Genomic DNA, 22,425 nt, shown 5'->3' on the forward strand with positions numbered 1-22,425 from the left:
GGAGGGAGGAAGTAAAAAGAGGAAATGAGAAAAAGATAGGGGAGAAAAGGGTATGAGAGAAGGAATTGGAAGGAAAGTGAATGGAGGGAGTTAAGTAGGAGAAAGTGGTTAGGGAGTAGGAGAACATGCAGGATGAGGATTTAAGTAGTTACAATTATGTTAGGAATTAGAAAGCAAAAGCTGGAGCTGGAGGTAGAGAAAAAATTGTTTTATATACAAAGGAAGAATTAAGTAATGACAGAGAGGGGAAATGAACAGTTACATGTCCAGTTGGAGAGGAGATGATTGTGCATTCTTGTTAAATGTACCTGTTTCTTTGATAAATGTATCCTGTCCTTATCATATCTATTTGACCATCTGACCTGAACATCAGGGTGAGATATGTACATCCCACTCAAATTCCTTAATAACTTATGTGAAGACCCTGGACTGGCCCAGTAATCAAGGACCCTCAATCCTCACCACTAACACCAGTAAGGGATGTGCACATTGGACGATGACAGGTGCACACACAGTAAAGTACAATTCCCCCTAAGAGCAAACAGAGATCACAGTCAGTCTGGGGCCTGGTTTCTCCCTCTTTCTCCAGATCTCCGATAAAGACTCCTCACTGGCACAGCTATAGGGTTAAGATCTCAGCTGAGTAGTCAGGCCAAAACCTCCAGCACCCTCTCTGTCCAACCAGTGCTTCAAGTCCCTGCCCAAGATGCTCACACACACACACACACACACACACACACACACACACACACACACACACACACACACACACACACACACATTTTAAGATTTGATTTATATACAAACGCACATACATTTCTGGGGTAAGCTGGTACAGGCTTACTAGCTATGCCCCCCTTCTGCCCAGACTATGAGGTAGTACCAGCTGCCACCATCCACCCTTTATCAGCTACTATAAGGCCCTTCCAAAAGGGTGACCAATTCTACTATGTAATGCTACTGTTAACCAAATGGCAAGTGTGTCCAAGACTTTAAGGCTTTTTAACAGTGGCCTATACAGTATCACCAAATACATATGCAAGTACTCTAGGAGCTTAAAAATCTCCAAATAAAGCAGCCACAATTAAAATATTTAAATATATTTATTAATAAATAATAAAAGTGCAAGACAATACTCAGTAACAACACAGTGACAGTAGAGTTCAGAATCACAGGAAATACTTTAAAACAACATTGCAGGACAGTCTTAAATAAATACAGAAAACATCTAAACTAATGTTTATTATATTTCTATCTATATCTAAGAGAAATACCTACTTACAGCAAGTGCTGAATGGATGTTTACAGGTAGAAAGGCAAGATACACAATGCACAGACTCACTCTCTGAGATAATTATTAAATTGCTGTCAAACATTTCTGGTTGGTTATCTCAGATTACATCATTCTTTGTCACCTCTGTGTCAAAAAACCTTATCTCTTAAAAGCTTGCATGGAACTCAGTTGCAGACTTACCTTGACCTGTAATTATTTCTGTTTCCAGACAACAGAAAGAATCCTCTAGCTGTAGACATCCTGTCTCCTAGCTGAAACTGGGAGATACCACAGTCATAAAAAACTTCAACTTATTTTCTTAGAGTTTTGCAAGTTAACTCTGTATTTTCCAGCTTCTTACTATCAAAACATGCATTTGCATAGCATATAGTTCATGCACGTCTGTTCTTTTTCCAGTAGGGTACACTGTGGTTATATTCTTGAAGTTCAGCACATAACATGAAGTTTTATATAACATATAGCATTATTACATTTGTAAGACAAGCATTCAAACTATATTACTATAACAAATAACATAGAATTATTTACAAAATTCCAGCTAGCTGGGCTGGCAGCTTTCATAACTTATCCATAGTATTATTTACTCTATGCCTCATTCTTTCTACTGCTGTGAGGGACCTAGTCCCCATTTCATTCTCTGGACCACTTCTGACCAAGAAGTAACAACCTGTGGCCAGTGCTCATGAATATAATTCACTTCCTGCATAGTCAAACCAAATATATTCTTAATTGGAAGATGTCAAATATCATTCCTGCCCAAATGCAGCACAATAGCTACAGGAGGTTTGCATTTCCTGGCTGCTTGCAGCAAAATCATCCTAAATTGGTGCCATTGTATGCTTGGCAGCCAAACCACATTGTCTTAAAAAAAAATCTTGATTCTGCTTTGTGAAAATGAATTCAACCTGTCCAGGAGCCAATGATGAAACCTCCAGATAAAAGCATGACCCACTATCCGGATGCACTTCTGATATTATGCTGTATGAGTTGCAACACAAAAAAAAAAACAAGAGTTAAAGCTGTTCACATTTAATATAACTTTTAAAAGCACTGGACTTCCACCTACCCAGCCTCTTGATGTCAGCCCTACCCTACAGCCGGATGAAACACATTAACGACTAACAATGTGCTCCTTGCTAACCCTAAACCCTCTCCTTTTCATCCAGTAACATTTAATATGCTCTAATTTCATCTGATGGAAATGGCCATAGTGGTTCCCAATCCTGGGACAGCCTGGTCTGCAGAAATGGCTGCACACATTTATAATACTTATTCTTGTTCTTCCACTTAGAGCATTGCACATTAGCTGCCACTTTCATCTGCCTATAAGACCCATAACTGATCTGGCATTCAATCTGGGATTAGATTCACATTTGAAGACAGCAACTGAACAAGGTCCACTATAAATAAGAAAAGGAGTCTCCCAATAAGTTATCAATGCCTGATATTTGTTGTGCCTTAACTGCTGCATTTAATGTTAAGCGTCTAAAAATAAAATGTCTCATTAGTCTGGCTTTCACTCCTTTACACCCAGCTGACTGTTCACTATATGAACTATTACCACAACCAAATGATCCTGTTCACCACCTGTTCCACCATATTTCTAAGGTCACTACCACATAGAAATGCCATCTCTGCAAATGAATTACCTACCCTGTCCTTAACTTCAGTCAGCCATGCCCCACTTAACTAATGCCAATCAAAATAAACCCCAATCCCAATTCCCATTCTACAGCATCTGAAAATACCCTGAACAGAGGTTGGATAACACTCCCCCTGCTGTATTGCTACCTTATTGTAATCTGTAAGAAATGTAAACAACACCTCTAAAATCCTTCTTCATTTCTTGAAATATCCTAATCCGGTGATGTGGCTTTGTGCATCCTGACCCTTTGGCAGCCAAACCCCTTATAAACCAATGCCTCACTGGAATTACCATGGATGCAAAATTCAACAACCCTACAAGCTTCTGTAGTTTAAATGTCATTTTATCCTACTATTGTTGTAGCTCTTCCATGCTATCAATCACAATGCCCAAAAAGGATAGCCTGCACATTGGGCCCTCAGCTTTGACCATTGCCATTGCCACCTGCTTTTTCTTGCATATTTGATTAAAGGTGTCCACTGCTTGCTGGCATTCCCAAGTATCTTTTTTCACCACAAATAAGAAATCATCCAAATAATAAACAATGTTGTCATCCACAACCTTCTGTGCCACAATCCAATGCAAGAAGGTACTAAACTTTTCAAACATGGCACATGTAATTGAAACATCCATTAGTAGATATTTATCCATACAATACTGTCTCTCAAAAAATAAGCCCAAACACTCTTGGTCTCTAGAAGCAAAGGGTAACAGCCTAAAGGCTGACTGTATGTCTGCTTTGGTATACTGGCCCCTCTCCCTTTCTCCTGTACCATTCTAAGTGCTTCATCAAATAAAACACAATGCACCCAAGTCTCTTAGCCATTTATGTAATCATTCACAGACTCTCTTCTGGTATGACAGATGATGAATGAGACAAAATTAACCTGCGTTCATTTTTGGAACTATGCCTATAGATAAAACCTTGAATGCCCTTCTGGGTGACTGACAAATAGGGCTTGAGAATCTGCTACTTCTCATTCCTTCTTTAATTTGGTCTTAGCTAACTCTGGGTGTTTCCTTGCTGATCACATGTTCTTAATGGTCCCACCCTTCTCTTGCCTTTTGCCATAGTCTTAAACTCCTCTTTTAAAAAGGCAGCTGCCTCCCTAACTGGATAAGCCTCCGCCCACTCACTTAAAACTTCCTCTCTTACTAGCATGGGAGGAGGGACCTGTGTACCCTTTGAATGCCTGGGACATGAAGGAATTTCTGTTCTGTTGGTCTGAGAAATGAAAACATGCCTTGTCTGGGTGATTCAGCTTCTTATGTGCCATGCATTGATGTTAACATTTGCATTGCAATGAATTCCAACACTAGCTAAAATTGTATTGAAAACACCTCTCAGCTTCCCATTCTATTCTAAAAGGCTGATTTACTGTCATTCCTGTATGTACAGCTATCCCATATCTATTAAAACCAGTCCTGATCTGTTTGACCAGAAACCCACAGATTGTAGTCACATAGCTTCAACTTGTCTCCAGCCAGCATACCAAGCCCAGGTCCTTCCAAGACCATGACCTTTCAGTATGCATCTGCCTCATCTTCTGATAATCATCATCATAATGTAATCACTTTGACCCTCTATTGCAGAATGCATAGTGGTCACCCCAATGAAATGCATCCACATGCCGTTTGCCTTGTTAGGACTCCCCTCTCTCAAAATTTCAGCATATATTAAATATTGAATCAGCCAATTTTCTTATGTCCATCCTATAAACATTTTACTCCTTTATCTACTGGATAGTCAGCCTTGCTGTCCTTTTCCATCTCCTTCTCTTCAAGAGAGAAAATATATCCACATAATCTCCTTTTCTGATTTGCTTCTTGACTTTCTTACTGAAGTGAAAGCCAAGAGTTAAATATAATGTAACTGCACCATGAGTGCTATCTTGGTCTGAACCAGCTCTTTCCCCTTTATATTATGACTATCTTCTCATTGTGGCTCCATCTTTTGAACTTCCATGTTCCCTGTGAGCAGCATTTTTGTTTGTTCCTGGACGCACCTTGACTGTGCAACCATTGCAAGAATATTTGATCATCATTTATCTCCATTCCTCCTTGTCTGCCCTCTTGCATTTCTTTCCATGCTTCTTATGTTTCCAAACTTTCTCATCCCTTTTAATGCTTTCATCATCTTTCCCTCTGCTGCTTCCTTCTAAAACCTGAAATCCTATGCTCAGTCCTGCTTGTGGGTTAAAGGATATGCTGTTCCCAGGCTGGGTATTAACTACCGAAGAAACCCACAGTTGCCCTGACCCCATTGTCTGATGATATAAATTCTCCTACCACCCCTTCCCTTAAAGACATAATATAGCCTGCACATAGAAATCCTCCCACCAATCCTTCCCTTTAAGGCTTAATATAGCCTGCACATATAAATCCTCCCACCAATCCTTCCCTTTAAGGCTTAATATAACCTGGCACATGTAAATCCTCCCACCAATCCTTCCCTTTAAGGCTTAATATAACCCTGCACATATAAATCCTCCCACCAATCCTTCCCTTTAAGGCTTAATATAGCCTGCACATATAAATCCTCCTATCAGTCCATCCCTTTAAGGCATAATATAGCCTGCACATATAAATCCTCCCACCAATCCTTCCCTTTAAGGCTTAATATAGCCTGCACATATAAATCCTCCAACCAGTCCATCCCTTTAAGGCATAATATAGCCTGCACATATAAATCCTCCCACCAGTCCTTCCCTATAGGGCGTAATATAACCCGGCATATATAAATCCTCCCACCAATCCTTCCCTTTAAGACTTAATATAACCCGGCACATATAAATCGACCCTCCAATCCTTCCCTTTAAGGCTTAATATAGCCTGCACATACACTTGAATATATGTTGCTCCATCTAACAGTGAAAATAAACAGAAAAAGAATTCTGTTTATTGACTAGCGTTCACTTCACTTGTACTATATGTGCACGCTTAACTCAATGACTTCTACAAAAATAATCATTTTTATTATATTATAATTAAATCTAATTATTATCTATAAAGGTTAAAAAAATCCAACCCCATCTAATGGATGATGTATGCTTATTCCCTCAACAGGTGTAATAACGTATTTTTTCTTTTTATATGTATATATATATATATATATATATATATATATATATATATATATATATATATATATATTTAGACTCTGTAGACATGAATAAACGTAACCTGGGGTACTAATCCTCCAGTTTCTGGTAACCTAGCCCTACCACTAAAATTCTCAGGTTTCAGGTATAGCCCAGCAATCTTTGCCTAAGTCCTTCATAAGCCCTTCACAATAAAAAAGCAAACCCTTACTTGAATTACCAAATTTGTCTAACTTATTCAGTTAGTTTATAATTGTATTATTTATATTTCCAATATATTTCTTTGATAACTTTTATAGTTATCCCTCTTCCACTATCAAGGCAGCCAACCATTCCTGCTCGTAGGCCTCTCAGAACTGTAACTGAAGTTAAACACAGGAAAATAAAGTCACAGTCTAGTGTCTTTACCTTTTTAATAAACTGAATACTAAATTATTCTGATGCTAAAGAAATAACTTGTCTACTAGTCTAACAGCACTAACAGAAAGAAGCTTACAAACCTGTTGCTAGAGCTAAGAACAGAAACAATAAAGCCCCTTATCTTATTTAGCAAGACCACTCATGTTGTACAAGCACTTGAAAGCTGTAATGGTAGGAATCAAAGAGACATGAGTTGCTTTATTCATGACCTTTCAAGTACCTTGTTTGCCTTTCTCTAACCCTTTTCACTTATCCTGACCCTACCTGGCCAATCTTCTCTCCTTTTATACTTATGTCTGAGCTGGCATGCCTCTAACAAATGGCTGTTTGCTGTAACCTAGTGAGTCATCCATTGCTTAACTGTTAACTGAATGAATACATAACAGATACCATAATGAACTAGCCTAACAATAACCCACACTTATCAAAAAAGTATTCTTGCAGGATAAACCAGACACATGCCACACTCCTTTTGATCTCCTTGATCACATCTGGCATGTGTTGAGACTGTCACTCAAAAATTATTTTATTGATAAATGTGGACTTCTGTTTGGTAAGATAAGAACATACAGCTGTGTTGTAAAATGCATAAATCTATTAATAAAAATTGTACCTATGTACATGTACAGTATTTCATTATTCTGTAATCTATACAAATGTATGAAATTAAATATAAATTATTCTCAGTTCACTTTTCTTCTGTTGTTCTCAGCAACTAGACTTGTTTCTCTCAGGTAAAATTAAGGATGAAATGAATTCAGCAGCTTACAAGAATTTGTTAACAATCTACATATAGTTAAAAAAGGAAAAAAAATATATATGTATACATATACATATATATATATATATATATATATATATATATATATATATATATATATATTTATATATATATATATATATATATATATGTATATATGGATTTAGGCCTATTGAATGAAAGTTCAATAGTCCGAATCCACAATCACCGAACACACTTTAATGAAAGCGCTTTCACTGAAAAAGCACTTTCGTTAAAGTGTGTTTAAAAAATAATTCCTTTTACGTTTTTGCAGGGGCGCAAGCCCCCCTGCACCCCCCCAACCCCCTACTTAAATATTCTTAATCTGAGGTTGCACTACAGTGGGGAAAATGGAATTATCCCTTATCCCCACTGTAGTGCGATCTCCGCAACAGACATAATTACGCGAAAGTGCCTTTCGGTGAAAAGCAGTTTCGCACAAGTATGCCTGGCCAAATCTGTTTTGGTTCTGTTGCCATTCGGTGATCCGTTTGGATCCCATATATAGATATATATATATATATATATATATATATAGATAGATATATATACATATATATAGATATATATATATATATATATATATATATATGGTTCCCATTCAGAAGCTGAAACATCATAAGCCTGAAAACCAAAATCCTGAAAGACCAAAATCCTGAAACTCAAAATCCTGAAAACACAAATAATGCTAATATGTCACTATAAATATATATATATCTTAACTGACCCTGACCCCAACCCTAACCCTAAGGTCCACTCACTGACGCACACTGACCCGCTCAAATTAAACCTAACTCACTTAAACCGCCCCTAACCCCAATATATTTGTCACTATTGCATACAACCCCTACCCTTAACCTACATAAACACCCTAACCCTACCCTAACCCTAAAATAAAAATAATTTACCTGGACCCCAACGACTTGATTTTTGACACACACACCACAGAACTAACAATAGCAAACACAATGACACATGTATGTCTATTTTGTGTTTTCAATTTTGATTTTCAGGATTTTTGGTTCTCAGATTTTTGAGTTTTCAGGATTCTGAATTTTCAGGCTTTTGGTTTCAGGATTTTGATTTTCAGGCTTATGATGTTTCAGGCTTCTGAATGGGAACCATATATATATATATATATATATATATATACACACACACACACACACACACACACACACACACACACACACACACATGCAAATCTCTGCTTCGTGTAATCCAGTGCATGTAAACTTTCAAGATGACAAATCTCTAGTCAGTACTGACCTAACCTTAGCTGAGTGTTGCGCAAATAAACATTTAAAGTATAATTTAAATTATTGCTATCACCTCACTGTTGCCTCACTGTATATTTAATTACAAACAGAAATGCTGACAGTGTATGATTACTTAATTGTATATTTTGCATATAAGACTAGTCCATTATCTTGCAATTTTTATTTGAAACATAGTTTTAAGTTTTAATGAAACTATTTTCGTTTACAGCACAGATTTTGCACTTTTGGTGCATGTAATTAAACTAAGATATTATTGAACTGAAAAGTGAGCAACACCACCAGTTATCACTCCAAATAATTAATGAAGTAATGCTACTATAAATAGATTTGTATACTCTGTTGTAATGATTCCCTCCCCTAACCTTTTTACAGGATGGGTTATAAGTGAAAAATGGCCTTCAGATCACAACTTACTTGTGTAACAATAAGGTAAAATAAATATCTACTTACTTTTGTTTTTTATAAATGCTTGTTAGAAACTTTGGTTATGATTAAGAAACTATGAGGGCTAGTTCAAAGCAAAACACAACATTGTTGCACCTGAATGGTTCAAGACAGAGACATCCTAAGTTAAGCATGAATCAGAATTCATGCAGTTCAAATGCAGGAGCATACCGTCTAAACTTTTCCCATTCTATCTGTTAAAATGTCCCGGCATGCAAACTTAAGCGTATGCTGCGGTCATGCAATTTAAAGGTAGGAACATGCACTATAGTCACACATTGTAAATGCAGAAGAATACCAAGCTAAATATCATTTGGTCACATAGTTCAAAAATTGGGAGAGTGCTAATCTAATCATATGCTGCAGTCACTCAATTCAAACACAGTGGCATAGTAAGCTAAACATGAGTTGCAGTCATACATGTTAGCAAAGACTTCCAAGCAGAAATGTCAGGATAGATTTTTTAAGTATAATTATGTTAGACTTTGCTTATTTGTAATCTTAGATAAAAAAATATTGTGTTTTTTGTAAATAATTATTTCAAATGTTATGCTGCAACTAATTCTGAGCAAGGAGAGAAAAGAAAGCATAAGGTCATGGATAAGAATGTTGGCTGGAAAGAAATATTGTAAGAATAGAGTACTGTTAATCTATTATCTTGATCCATCATACTGTGACTGTAGTCTGATAAATAATGTATTCCAAGGCATAAAGAACTTTAGTAGATGTGACAGTGTGAAATGTATGTGCTGTCACTTAGATGATAAAGTAACATTTATTAGATAATGTAATAGTTAGCTAAGACGTGTAAATTGTACTAGAAAATATTCCAAAGAAATCACTTATGATTGAGGGATTGTAAACTGATGTACTTCCTGTATAAATTTTTATTGTGCTTCTCAGGATGCTGATATCCTAATCATAAATAAAACATTCTTTGCTACAACATGACTCCAAAAGGTTTTGTTTGATAATCCATGACTAATAATTTACAATGGCAAAACGTTGCCATAAAAGCAAAACAATCCCATACAAGGTATTATCTGACTACATATCTGAAAAACACCATGTCCATATGAAGAAGTTGAGCTTGTATAAAATTGGGATGAATAGATGTCAGATACAAACAACAGCATTCAAATTACCAAGTCTAAAACAAGTCTCTTATAGAATCACTTGCAAGTCTACATCGCCAGTAGAAGTTATAAAGGAAGGGGATTTGAAGCATCAGAACTTTCCTTATACTGCATATGTTTCATTGAAGGAAAGAAATGGAGAACATCTTCCACTTCATTGTTAATCATCTTTCTGGAAATTACAGCATAATGGCAATGAATGATATTACAGAAGGTAACTCAAAAGATTCAGAGGGGCCCTTCTCTGAACTTAAAGCTAATAAACTAATAATTTTCAGGCTTAGAAGCCATTATTTTTCAGTACATTTTCATTAACTTATATGTTAAGTTCACAGCAGGAATTCATAGCAGAAAAAAAATGCATGGATAATCTAGTAAGTATAAATAGCCAAGGCTGTTAAAGTAATTAAACTGTCAAGCACTTTAGATAGGACTTTACCAGAATAAATCTAGAATACAAGTTGAGCATATATTGTTTCACAGCAAGTGTCAGTACTATCATGCAGCAATTACAAGAAAATACCATGTCAGACTTTTTACAGAGAGTGCTAAACAGCAAAAACAAAACTATTTCAGCTGGGGGGGTTGTCAGTAATTAGCATAGTTAAAATATTACAGCTGTATCTGTTCAAGGCATTACAGTAGAAACAAACAAAAGTAGAGTATAAATAAAAATCAAATGACTGAGTTATCTAGCAATGTTTTCAGCATCTCAAACGATATGCTAATGTCCAGACATTCTCAAAAAATATGATTTTCTGCAACAATATAAAGGTGAGATCAATTCCCAGAACAAATATGTCATTTAAGTCTTCACTGAATTAATATTTTGAAAAATCATCTGCATACATCATAGATAAAATACACAGTAACTGTTTTTCCCGTAGATGACTGAAATTTCTAAGTTAATGCATGAACAACAGATGCTCATTGCCACTTGTTTAAAAGCATGCATAGTGCACAGTTAAAAGTTAAATCATTTTCTTCTTTCCCCTTTGGACATCACCAGTAACAAGTTCCAGCTAGTTTCTGCTAATATTTATTTTCTGAAAACAGAAAGCAAGAGTGACTTTTAATAACTCATTGGATTCTGTTTTTCTGCATCAAACTCTTAGACTTTCACATTTCCCAAAATGAGGCAGCTTGGCATCTGTAACACTCCTGTTTACTTTTCCCCATATGTGTTATTTTTCTTTAATGAAAATGAAATGAAGGTATAGTTAATAAATAATAACAATAATATGCAATTCTGATCTTATGTGAAAATTTACTTTGTTTTTACATGTGAGGTGCCAATGTTGCCATGATGTAATTAAAATGATTGTTTGTTGAAAGATTTATAATGTTAGAGTCTGCATTTAACCGGCACAGTAAAAATTAAAGTTGTTTTATCCTCTATCTGTATTTGCATGACATCTCGAAATTTTTGGGTTATTTCAGTGACAAACTGAATATTTTTGCAATATTTTCTTAAAAGAGCATTTGTAGGGTATTTCTTTGCTTATAAATATACATAGACGACATGTTAAGCACATTGACACCAGATGCTAATAGTCTCACAGTCATGGAACTGCTTGGTGATGTTATACACAGCTATATGTTCTGTATATCATATGGATTTTGTGACACTTGTTTCTAGTGTTTCATGGCTCATGGCCACGTCTGTGTTGCCACACATTTCTAACTTCTTATTTATAGTTCTTGCCTTTGCATTGCTAGTGTTTGCTGTTATTCTACACAGTTTTTAGTTACCTGTCTTGTTCTTAGTCAGTTCTATGTCACCTGTGACCCACACATGATGTCTGCAGATCTGTTTGATGCACATTACAAATTATGGCACATAGCACCTCACAGCCTAGCAATCACTATAAGTAGCCAGTGATAGATCATGGTAATATAAAGGACCATGGATTTTTAAGAGAATGGCAAACAATTAATTCAGAAACAAGTTTTGAATATATATATATTGCTAATTGCAGCTTATACAGGTAAAGACAGAGAATTTGAGGGATAAAATGTGCTTGCAAGTCATGAACATAAGACTAGATTTGATAGCTTTTAAAATGCAGATTTAGAAAATGTGTGAAAGGAAGACATGTATAGGAAAATGAAAGCCAATTTATTAGAGATGAACATGATTTTAAGAGTTGACACAGTTTTGTTTGCAAAAACAATAACAAAGACAGAATGATAACATGAATAAGAGTGGAGGTGGAATAGTCAATAAATAGCATATGAGTTCAAATTTTAGAAAAAAAGATGAAGAAAATTGCTGTGTGGTGGCAAGTAAAAGTAATGGAATAACAACTACAAAAGATGAATCCAGGTAAGATGGTAAGTAAAAAAGTGAAGTTTCTTAGCCAACACACCTCACTTGATTATTTAATATAGTTAATGAGGTTAACTTAATGTCCTCAATGGCTATGATTTACATTAAATGCTCTTAGGTTGGAATTGTAAAACTGAATTTCCATATTTAATGTAAAAAATATGAGAATAAAAAGTCAAAGGAGTTATTTGGTAAGAATTGTTGAAAATGAGGATACCACTCAAAATGTTACATATAAAAGGGAAACAAGTGGATAAATCTGTGTTCTCAATCAGCTAATCAAATATTAAGTTCATCAGATTATGTGCTAAAATGAGGATGACATTTATGTTATAAATAAAGGGTTACAATTTGTTCTTAAATCTTTTGTTGTTGTAGGCATTATGTTACTAAATTTTAAGATTTATGTGTACAATATTAATTAATATTGATATTAATATATATTAATATTAATTTCTAGGTTTAGTGGAGTAAAATAATGGGGGATGCAGTATATAATAGGAAAATGACATATTCCAAAATGGCAGCATTCATTCCACTGAATCATTCAATAATTCAGTTACATTTACATGTGTGAGGGGAGATATTGGAAGATTAAATGTGAATGTGAACATGTTCAAAGTTTATGTTAATATATCCAAAATAAAGAAAGACTGGTTCATTTTGAATATGTGTGCTGACAACAAAGTAGTTGTTAAAACAGATGGTAAATGGGGTAAGGTTGTTATGAATCAGAATTGCTATGATATAGTTAAGAAATATGGTATCTAATTTGAATATATATTAAAAAATAATAAACCTTAGGGGAATACAATTCATTGTAAATACAATGTTTTATTAATGGATTGCTTGATGGAGGGCATGATGTCAGAGGAATTATGTTTGTTTGTGATGGAGAAACTACATATATATTACCTGAAATCCAGGAATATTTAGATAACTCTCCATGCAGATTGCTAGTGCTTAGTATGTCCTGAATTAATGAAGTCACATCAGTTTTCTTGAGTTTTTTTAATGAAACTTCAGTAATGAAATATTGAGGCATTTGTGAAAGATACATCTGATTCTTTAATGAGGTTGAGAGGAAATTATATGAAGAATGATTATGTTTTTTATGACAGTGGACATAATTTCTTTTATCAATTTCTGCATTTCTCTTCATATATACAGAACTCAATATGCATACTAGAAATATCACACAAATATATGTTTATGTATGGCTTTCTGTTAAAGCAATAACAGGGTTAACTGCTTAATGGATTACTGAATAAAATTATTATATTTTTAAATGTTTGAGTAAACAATATAATATTTCATTAATTTCTAGATCAGCATTGCTTCTTCACTTCCACTTCTGAGTGACAAAAGACAGTTCCCTTCATTCCTTCGTACTGTGGGAAATGCATACTGGCAGCAACCGGGGCTTGTTCAGCTAATGAAACACTTTGGGTGGAGCTGGGTTGGGATTATATATGCAGATGATGATTTCAGTATACAAGGAAGCCAGCAGCTGAAGGAAGAGTTAGTAAGCAGTGGGACATGTTTGGCATTCTATGAAATCCTTCCATCAAATTTGAAAACAAATCACATTATGTACCTTGTAAATACAATTGTGATGTCATCTACAGCAATAGTAATATTATATGCCTATGGACCACAAATAACACTAATAATGGAGAATATGATCAGACGCAATGTTACAGGAAAAGTTTGGATTGCAATTTCTAGTTGGACAACAGATTCTATGTTTTCAAAACAGGAACTCTGGCAAATCTTAAATGGCACAATAGGATTCACTGTACCCAGTGGAGATATTCCTGGTTTAAAAGACTTTCTTTACAGCATTAACCCTTTAAAATATCCACATAATATTTACATGAAGCGATTTTGGGAATTTGTATTCAACTGCAAGTGGATAGCTAATGAGACATTTGAACACCTGCAGATTGAAGGAGAAACAGCAAAACTTCCATTCTGTACTGGAGAAGAGAAAGTGGATACCCTTGATCCAACTGCATACCAAGCTGACAATTTCAGATATGAGTACAACATGATCAATGCTATATACAGTCTGGCATATGCATTATATGACCTGCTGTCATGCAAACCTAGTGAAGGACCCTTCAGCAACAAAACATGTCCATTCAAGCATCAGTTTCTGCCATGGCAGGTATCAATGATTTCAAATTTATTTCTGTGTTAATTTTGCAGCTTTGTTATTTAGTGACTCTTTCTAAGGCTTGCATATTTCCTTCACACAGATATTTGTCAAAACTGCATCTACACATAAAATTATATGGGTAAGAATAAAAATGATTTCTGGCAAATCAAACAGTTGGTAACCCTAAGGTAAAGCATTTAGCTTTGTTAAATTGCAGTGTGTAGTACCTATTTCTTTTAATGATAAAGCAAAAACATAAAATGTTGCAGAAGCAATATGTATCTGGACGTAAAAATAAAACCTCATTTTAAAGTACCCCTTAAAGTTAGAGTGAAAACAGAGAAGAAAAACAAACTGAAATGGTGATATCCACTTACAGTAAAAAAGGAAAAAGATAGTGGATAAAACATCCTTGCTGCTGTTTTTTATATATATCTATATAAATAAAAATGTAAATGTTCGTTTGTTCAGAAATCTTAAATCTCCAAAGGTTCTTCACCGATTGCTTTGAAATTTTCACACAATGTTGCATTCGAATATGTGCATGTTTTTATATACCTACTATTATATAGATGTCACACATTGCATTTGAATACGCACGGCAATCGCGTTCTGCAGCTTCAGATCTGCTTCATTCTCAACAGAATGAACGCGACAGGCTGAGAGTGGCTGAAAGATGTCAATGAAAAACAGCAGATCAGCATCAAACACGACTCCGTGCTCAGCAATCACGTGATTACAATCACCTTGCATTCCGGTATAACCCAGCTGATGATTATAGTTTGAGCCGGCATGTTCTTATCGGCACTATGACTGAAGTGTGTCCTTATTGCAAGGCTCTGAAATTTAATGGAGAAATGAAAGGAATGTGTTACGCTGACAGAAAAATTAAACTGCCTCAACTTGAAGAACCACCAGAGCCATTAAAAACTTTGCTTGCCGGATATACCGCCGAATCAAAGCATTTCCTATCTAACATCAGGAAATACAACTCTTGCTTCCAAATGACGTCGTTCGGTGCAGAAATCATAACGGCTCAATTCATGCCAACTTTCAAAGTGAAAGGACAAATTTATCATAAATTCAATCCCAAAATGGCATAGCCTTAGCTGTTGCATCATCCGGAATAGCTGCAACATTGCTACCAGGTGGAAGAACTGCTCATTCCGCTTTGAAATTGCCATTGAACATGCAATTCATTAAAACTCCCACATGCAACATTTCCAAAGCATCCAGCATGGGAAAAGTATTGCAGAAATGCAAACTTATTGTTTGGGATGAATGCACAATGGTGCACAAAAAATCGCTCGAGGCTCTTGATCAATCATTGCAAGATTTGCGTGGAAACATCAGACCATTTGGGAATGCATTAATATTGCTTGCAGGAGATTTCAGGCAAACATTGCCTGTAATTCCTCGATCGACACCAGCGGACGAAATAAATGCTTGCCTGAAATACTCTACTTTGTGGCGACACATAAAGACATAAAAATTAACTACAAATATGCATGTCCAGCTGCAAAATGATCTATCAGCTGAGATATATTCTAACATCAATTGCTGGAAATTGAGAACGGAAAGGTGCCGGTTGATCTGACCTCAGGACGAATTTCATTGCCTCATAACTTCTGCAATTTAGTGACATCAAAAGAAGAATTGGTTGAAAACGTATTTCCCAATATTCAAACCAATTATAAGAATCACGACTGGCTGACTGAACGAGCTATTCTTGCGGCCAAGAACAAAGATGTCTACGAACTTAACAGTATTATTCAGTCTAACATTCAAAGCGAGGCAGTCACATACAAGTCTGTCGACACTGTTGTGGAAGCAGATGAAGCAGTTAATTATCCAACAGAATTTTTGAATTGACTCGATCTGCCAGGGATGCCACCGCACGTACTGCAATTGAAAATCGGCGTGCCAATTATCATGTTGCAAAATATCAACCAGCCAAAGCTTTGCAACGGCACGCGGCTTGCAGTAAGAAAATTAATGAGCAATATCATAGAAGAAACAATCTTGACAGGACCTTTCAAAGGTGAAGATGTCCTCACTCCTCGCATTCCTATGATTCCAACGGATATGCCATTTCAATTTAAGAGATTGCAATTCCCAATTCGATTGGCGTTTGCAATCACCATCAACAAAGCTCAGGGCCAGTCTTTAGAAATGTGCTGTTTAGATCTACAAATGGATTGCTTCTCACATGCACAATTATATGTTGCGTGTTCCAGAGTTGGCAAACCAGACAATCTCTATATCTGCACAGACAATGGAGCAACAAAATATATTGTATACCCACAAGCAGTGTGAAAGTAAACATATTAGAAATGTGCGCTTTCTCTTTTCTTTCTTTTCCATTTAACCAGACTGAGCCACAGCAACGCATGGCCGCATACAGCTAGTATATACATATATATACATACATATATGGGTCCCCTTCATTTGTTCGAACTTTTAAATGTTCAAAACTCATATGGCCGACACCATATGAGCGAATGTTTCAAAGGCCTACAAATGATAGTGGAGATCCCGCTACAGTGAAGGACTGGGAGATTTCCCTTTCCTGCACTGTAGTGTGATCTCGGAGTGAGAATATTTAAGTAGCAGAGAGTGCGGAGGGTGCAGTGAGCTTGCATCCCTGCATAACACAGTTTTACTTTGTTTACAGGTGGGTTAATGGTGCTAGTTCAGGATATTGGTGTTTTGGAATGTCGATCATTTGGTGTTTAAAGTCGGCATTCTGAATGGTCGGCATTCGGAAGTAGACATATATATATATATATATATATATATATATATATATATATATATATATATATATATATATATATATACATACATACATACATATATATATATGTGTGTGTGTGTGTGTGTGTGTGTGTGTTTATAGTAACTAAAGGAAGAGAAAACATTAATACCTATTGCTGCTGTCACATCCTTGTAGGACCCTTCTAATGAATGTAGCTCATCCAGTTGCCTAGACAAAATTAAGTGGAGAAAACTGACCAGATTTTTACTTACTAAGCATAATGAAAGAAACAGGAAAGTTTTGTACTTCTTGAAGGGATCAAAGAAAAAAAAAAAACTTAACTAGAAAACCAAGTGCTGTGAGACCATAATGCTACTCACTGATCACCAAATATTGCCAATTATATGGTTGAGTGTACATCACTAAATCAAATCAATGATTAAATATATAAACAAAAGACACATAGGAATGCATCTTATTAGCTAACTGCTGTCAGAATATAGTGTACCAGCCAGTCTCTCCCCCACACAACTCTCAAGTTCTGAGCCCATGAATCAAGAAGACAGCATAAAGATGAGGGGCAAATGACTAAAATTAGGGATAGATATTGCATTACATTTTTAAAAAGTTACTAGAATAATGCACTTTGCATTAGCTTGCCTTTTTTGAATGATATCAAGTTTGAAACTTGGGGAGGGGCTGTTATTATTTACTGGTTGCAGTCCCTAGCTATTTGCCCCCCCCCCCCAAAAAAAGATTCATAAACATTAGGAGCAAACCAAAATATGACTCAAAACTGGAGACATTATGCGAAAGCAGACTAGTTGAAAACAAGCATCCATACCCCTGCACATTCCAAGAGACATGCGCAAACACACACACACACACACACACACACACACACACACACACACACACACACACACTGTATGTCACAGAACTTTGGCTCTAATTAAATGAATGAAGAAATTCATAAACAGAGTGTAACTCACTGCAAATGCCCTCTACCCCTGCTGTATCTCAAACTCTTACTTCAAGACTCAAGGAGAGAAACAAGCTAAAATTAAAGGACAAAGTACTAAATTTAGGGTCAGATATTGCCATTATATATATATATATATATATATATATATATATATATATATATATATATATATTGAAAGGGGCTAGAATAATAAATTTAGCAATAACATGAGCTTTTGTAGAATATTAAGCTTGAAATGCAAAGGTCTATCATTTTGTACTGGCTGCCTGCAGATGTTTAGCTATTTGCCAAAAAAGGCTAGAAAGCATTAGGAAGAACAGATCAAAATATGAGAGAATATCATAAACATTCAGAATACCTAAACAATGGACTTGCAGGGTATTGAAACAAACTGCAAAGTAGCAGTTCTTGTATTATGCAACTTTTTGCCAGTTTCACCAGTTTGCATCATGACAGCCCCCTTCTTTAAATATTTTCAATCACTCTTGTTTCATTTGCAGCTAGGCAACATTTTTACAGTCATGCCAAATGTGTATTTGTTTATACCCAAGATACACATGCATCATACATTTATTTTCTGATCTAACAATTCAGCAGATTACATGTGACTTAAAACAGAAATGGAGAAAACAGGAAAATGTAAGTGAAAAAATTACTAGGTAACATTGCAAGAAGGTTTGGAAAAAACTAAGACGGTTTGGAAAAAACTAACAAATTCAGAGATGAGATTTTTTTGAATGATTTACCACAGAACCATATCTAAAAAAACTACAAGAAAAATTTAGCCAAGGAAGTTATCACTGTCTGATACCTTAAACCTGCTGTTATAGAGGCTCATGGGATATATGCAAATGACCAATTAAGGACATCAAGTGTTTCAGCTATATGGATTCTGAATGACATTGACTTTTTGTTTTTTACTTTTTAAGTGTTTAATGACAGATTCAGGCCAACAAAGCCAAGCACCACTAGCAGTGGACATGCATGTTTCGGCCAACTGATGCTCATAACACATTAAGGTGTATTCAGAATATCCCAGCTAACAACTAAACCAGGCTGGGTTTAAAAACCCTGTGTTTCTAGACTATAGCCAAGCAGTCCACTTATGCTGTGCAGATGAGGTCATAAGAAAGATGAAATGTGCATATCCACAGCTAGTGGCATTTGACTTTGTTTATAGTAACAGAAATGATAAGCACTTCTGTACCTTCCCTGGAACTTATTCAATATTAACCACCAAGTGTACATTAAATAACAATCTTCATTGTCAAATGATATAAAAAACACAGACAAACTGCCAATGTTAAGATAAAAATATTGAAATCACATTTTTATTTAGTAATATACATATAAAACACATTTTAAAATGTTTTAAATTAGCATCAGGTCTTTACATGTTGCCTACCATGTATGTACTAATCAAGCTCGCCACTGCTTAGCTTTCAAGAGTGGACATATTCCACTATAGATTTTAACTGCTTCAGTTTCAATTCGGATTGAATACACATCTATTAATTTGGACCAGGGGAGGTGTTTGCTGCTGACACCAAATGCCAGTATAAGTCTCTATTATCCTGTTTTGTCTGATGCCACCAGCCTTTTTTTTTCAGTGGGGCTCTCAGTTATATAAAACAAACATTTTGTAAAATCAGGTTCAAACCTTATTTTGTCAAAACAATGCACTCTACTCTCATTTCTGTTTTATGGATTTAAGTTGCTCAATATGTGTTGTTGAGGCTTATTTCTTGTACAGCCAAAAAATAATATATCACCTTTAGAACAAGTGGCCATATAAACCATTATTTCATTCAATACAAGTATGGTATTCATTATCACCATACAGTTTGTTTTCACATTTATGTAAAAGGGACTGCCTGTGACAAATCTACATGCTTACAGAAACCACAAGGCTAGATACCTTTTGACTTAATCTGAAACTCATGGTCATCTGTTCTAGTATCTATACATTTTTTTTTCCTTAGGAGAGATGGAGATATACATGGGAGAATTCAGTAAACCCTACACAATTTGTTTGGTGTATGCATCACGGCACTATACATACACAAGTGTGCGAAGAATTTAACATTCAGTAAGCCTCGCTTAGAGGGAACAGGGGAAAAATCCATGTAATGCAAATTCCTGTTTAAGCCAGTGAATTTCATGTATATTATGCAGGGGAAGAGATCCAACAACCATAAACTCATCCTGTGTCTGTGTTCATAGTGCACACAGAAATTTTCCACACAGAGGGCTCTACAGGAACATTAGAGGATGAAAATGAGTACAAATATGAACATAGCTCCCATGAAAAGGGTATATGACAAGGAGAATTAGGGAGAAATACATTGTGGCTTTGAAAAATTGCAAGGAGACATGCATAATCAATAATAACTTTTGTAATAATCTGTGTTTGTGGTATGCACTGCAATGCCAAACATGGTTAAAAAAAAAAAATTAAATAAAAATGCAATAAATGTATTTCACCGAAATGTACTGTAGGAGTCGGACCTTGCATCAGGTCTGTATAATAGTGCATTTATGCTATTGCTCAGCACACACAGGTATGATCTGGGTAGGATCCAGGCTGTCAGCATGAATATGGATGCCAGTGAGGTAAATTTGTTGAATAGCTAAAATGAGCAACTGTATCTGCAGATCTCTTTCATGTAGGCTCCCATACATTGTTGACATTCCCAGTGAATGTGGATAACAGCAGGGATGTATGTCATGTTTACTTTCTGCAGATTTAATGCTAGCTGCGTGTCTTTGCATGGTGAGCCACATAGCTAAGCATGCTCACGCGAACAACGTCCCCCCCCCACCCAAGCTGGAAAGATATCAATTATAAACAGAAATATTTAATTGGAATATTTATGTTTGTCTGCTAGTGTTATGTCTCACAAATAAGTATAGCCTTTAATCATTTTAATTATATTTTAAGCAGCTGACATGAATCCAAATTAGCCAATCCCACATGGTGGACGTGCACCACAACTGTATAAGTATGTATACACCCTACATTCTGGTTTCCCTCAATACTCTGAACCACTGGAGTACAGATTTGGGGATTTTAACCTGAATAATGATAGGGGCTGCTGCAGCTATTCTACACCTGTATGTGCTTGAGGCCAAAGTCAGTGCTGCTGATGCTGATGACTATAGGCATAGGCCGAGCAGGAGAAGAATGTTCAGGTCCAGGGTAACCAACCAGGATACATGATATTCAGCAGACCTCATGCATGGAATATTCACTGCATCAGTCAATGGAGATGTTACACAGTGGGGTTACATGATATTTCCAATACTGTGTATCCCAGAAGAACGTGCGGTGTTCCCATATAACTGCCTTAACAGTAACTCATCAATAGTATATCAGCAGTCCAGGCAGTCTTAGGGCAGTTACATTGAAATTAATCATACATTGAATGTCTCAATGCAAGATTAACGACATACACATTTATGGTGATGATTGTGTGATGAATGACTAACGTCTGTCTGGCAGCTTGTCTGGCTCAGTGGAATAGGGAAGTTAGAATGGGTGATGGTGTTGATGGTTCTTCTCTGGAAGTATCTTCATCTTTTGGATGTGAGGTATTATTATGTTGGTGTTTTAACCTGTGTGTTGTGTAACATAATTAACTTTTGTCACATATTAGTTACATCAGAAAGCTGAAGAATGCGGACAATTTTAGTGAAGTGCAGTACTGTGAAAAGAGGGACAGATGTCATTGTCTATAACACACAAAATCCTGGACTGGAGCACAGGTAGGTGTGGGCTTCAGTCAGTATATAAGTGCTGACAATCACACTGGGCATGCTCATACACTTAGCACAGCACAATTCTGTTGCTCCTTGCTCAAAATTACCTGTTATGTATAGATATGTCTGTATATACATACATATAGGTATACATATCTGTTTATCAATATCTCTCCTCCCTTTGATAGTATATCTAGTTCTATGTATATATAAATAGAGATATACCTATATATATATATATATATATATATATATATATATATATATATATATATATATATATTATATACATACATCTCAGTCTCTCCCCATATATCAACATGCACACAGGC

The sequence above is a fragment of the Protopterus annectens genome, chromosome 7.part0 (assembly GCF_019279795.1).
Source record: "Protopterus annectens isolate FY-2018-M chromosome 7.part0, PAN1.0, whole genome shotgun sequence".
In the NCBI taxonomy this organism is placed as follows: Eukaryota; Metazoa; Chordata; order Ceratodontiformes; family Protopteridae; genus Protopterus; species Protopterus annectens.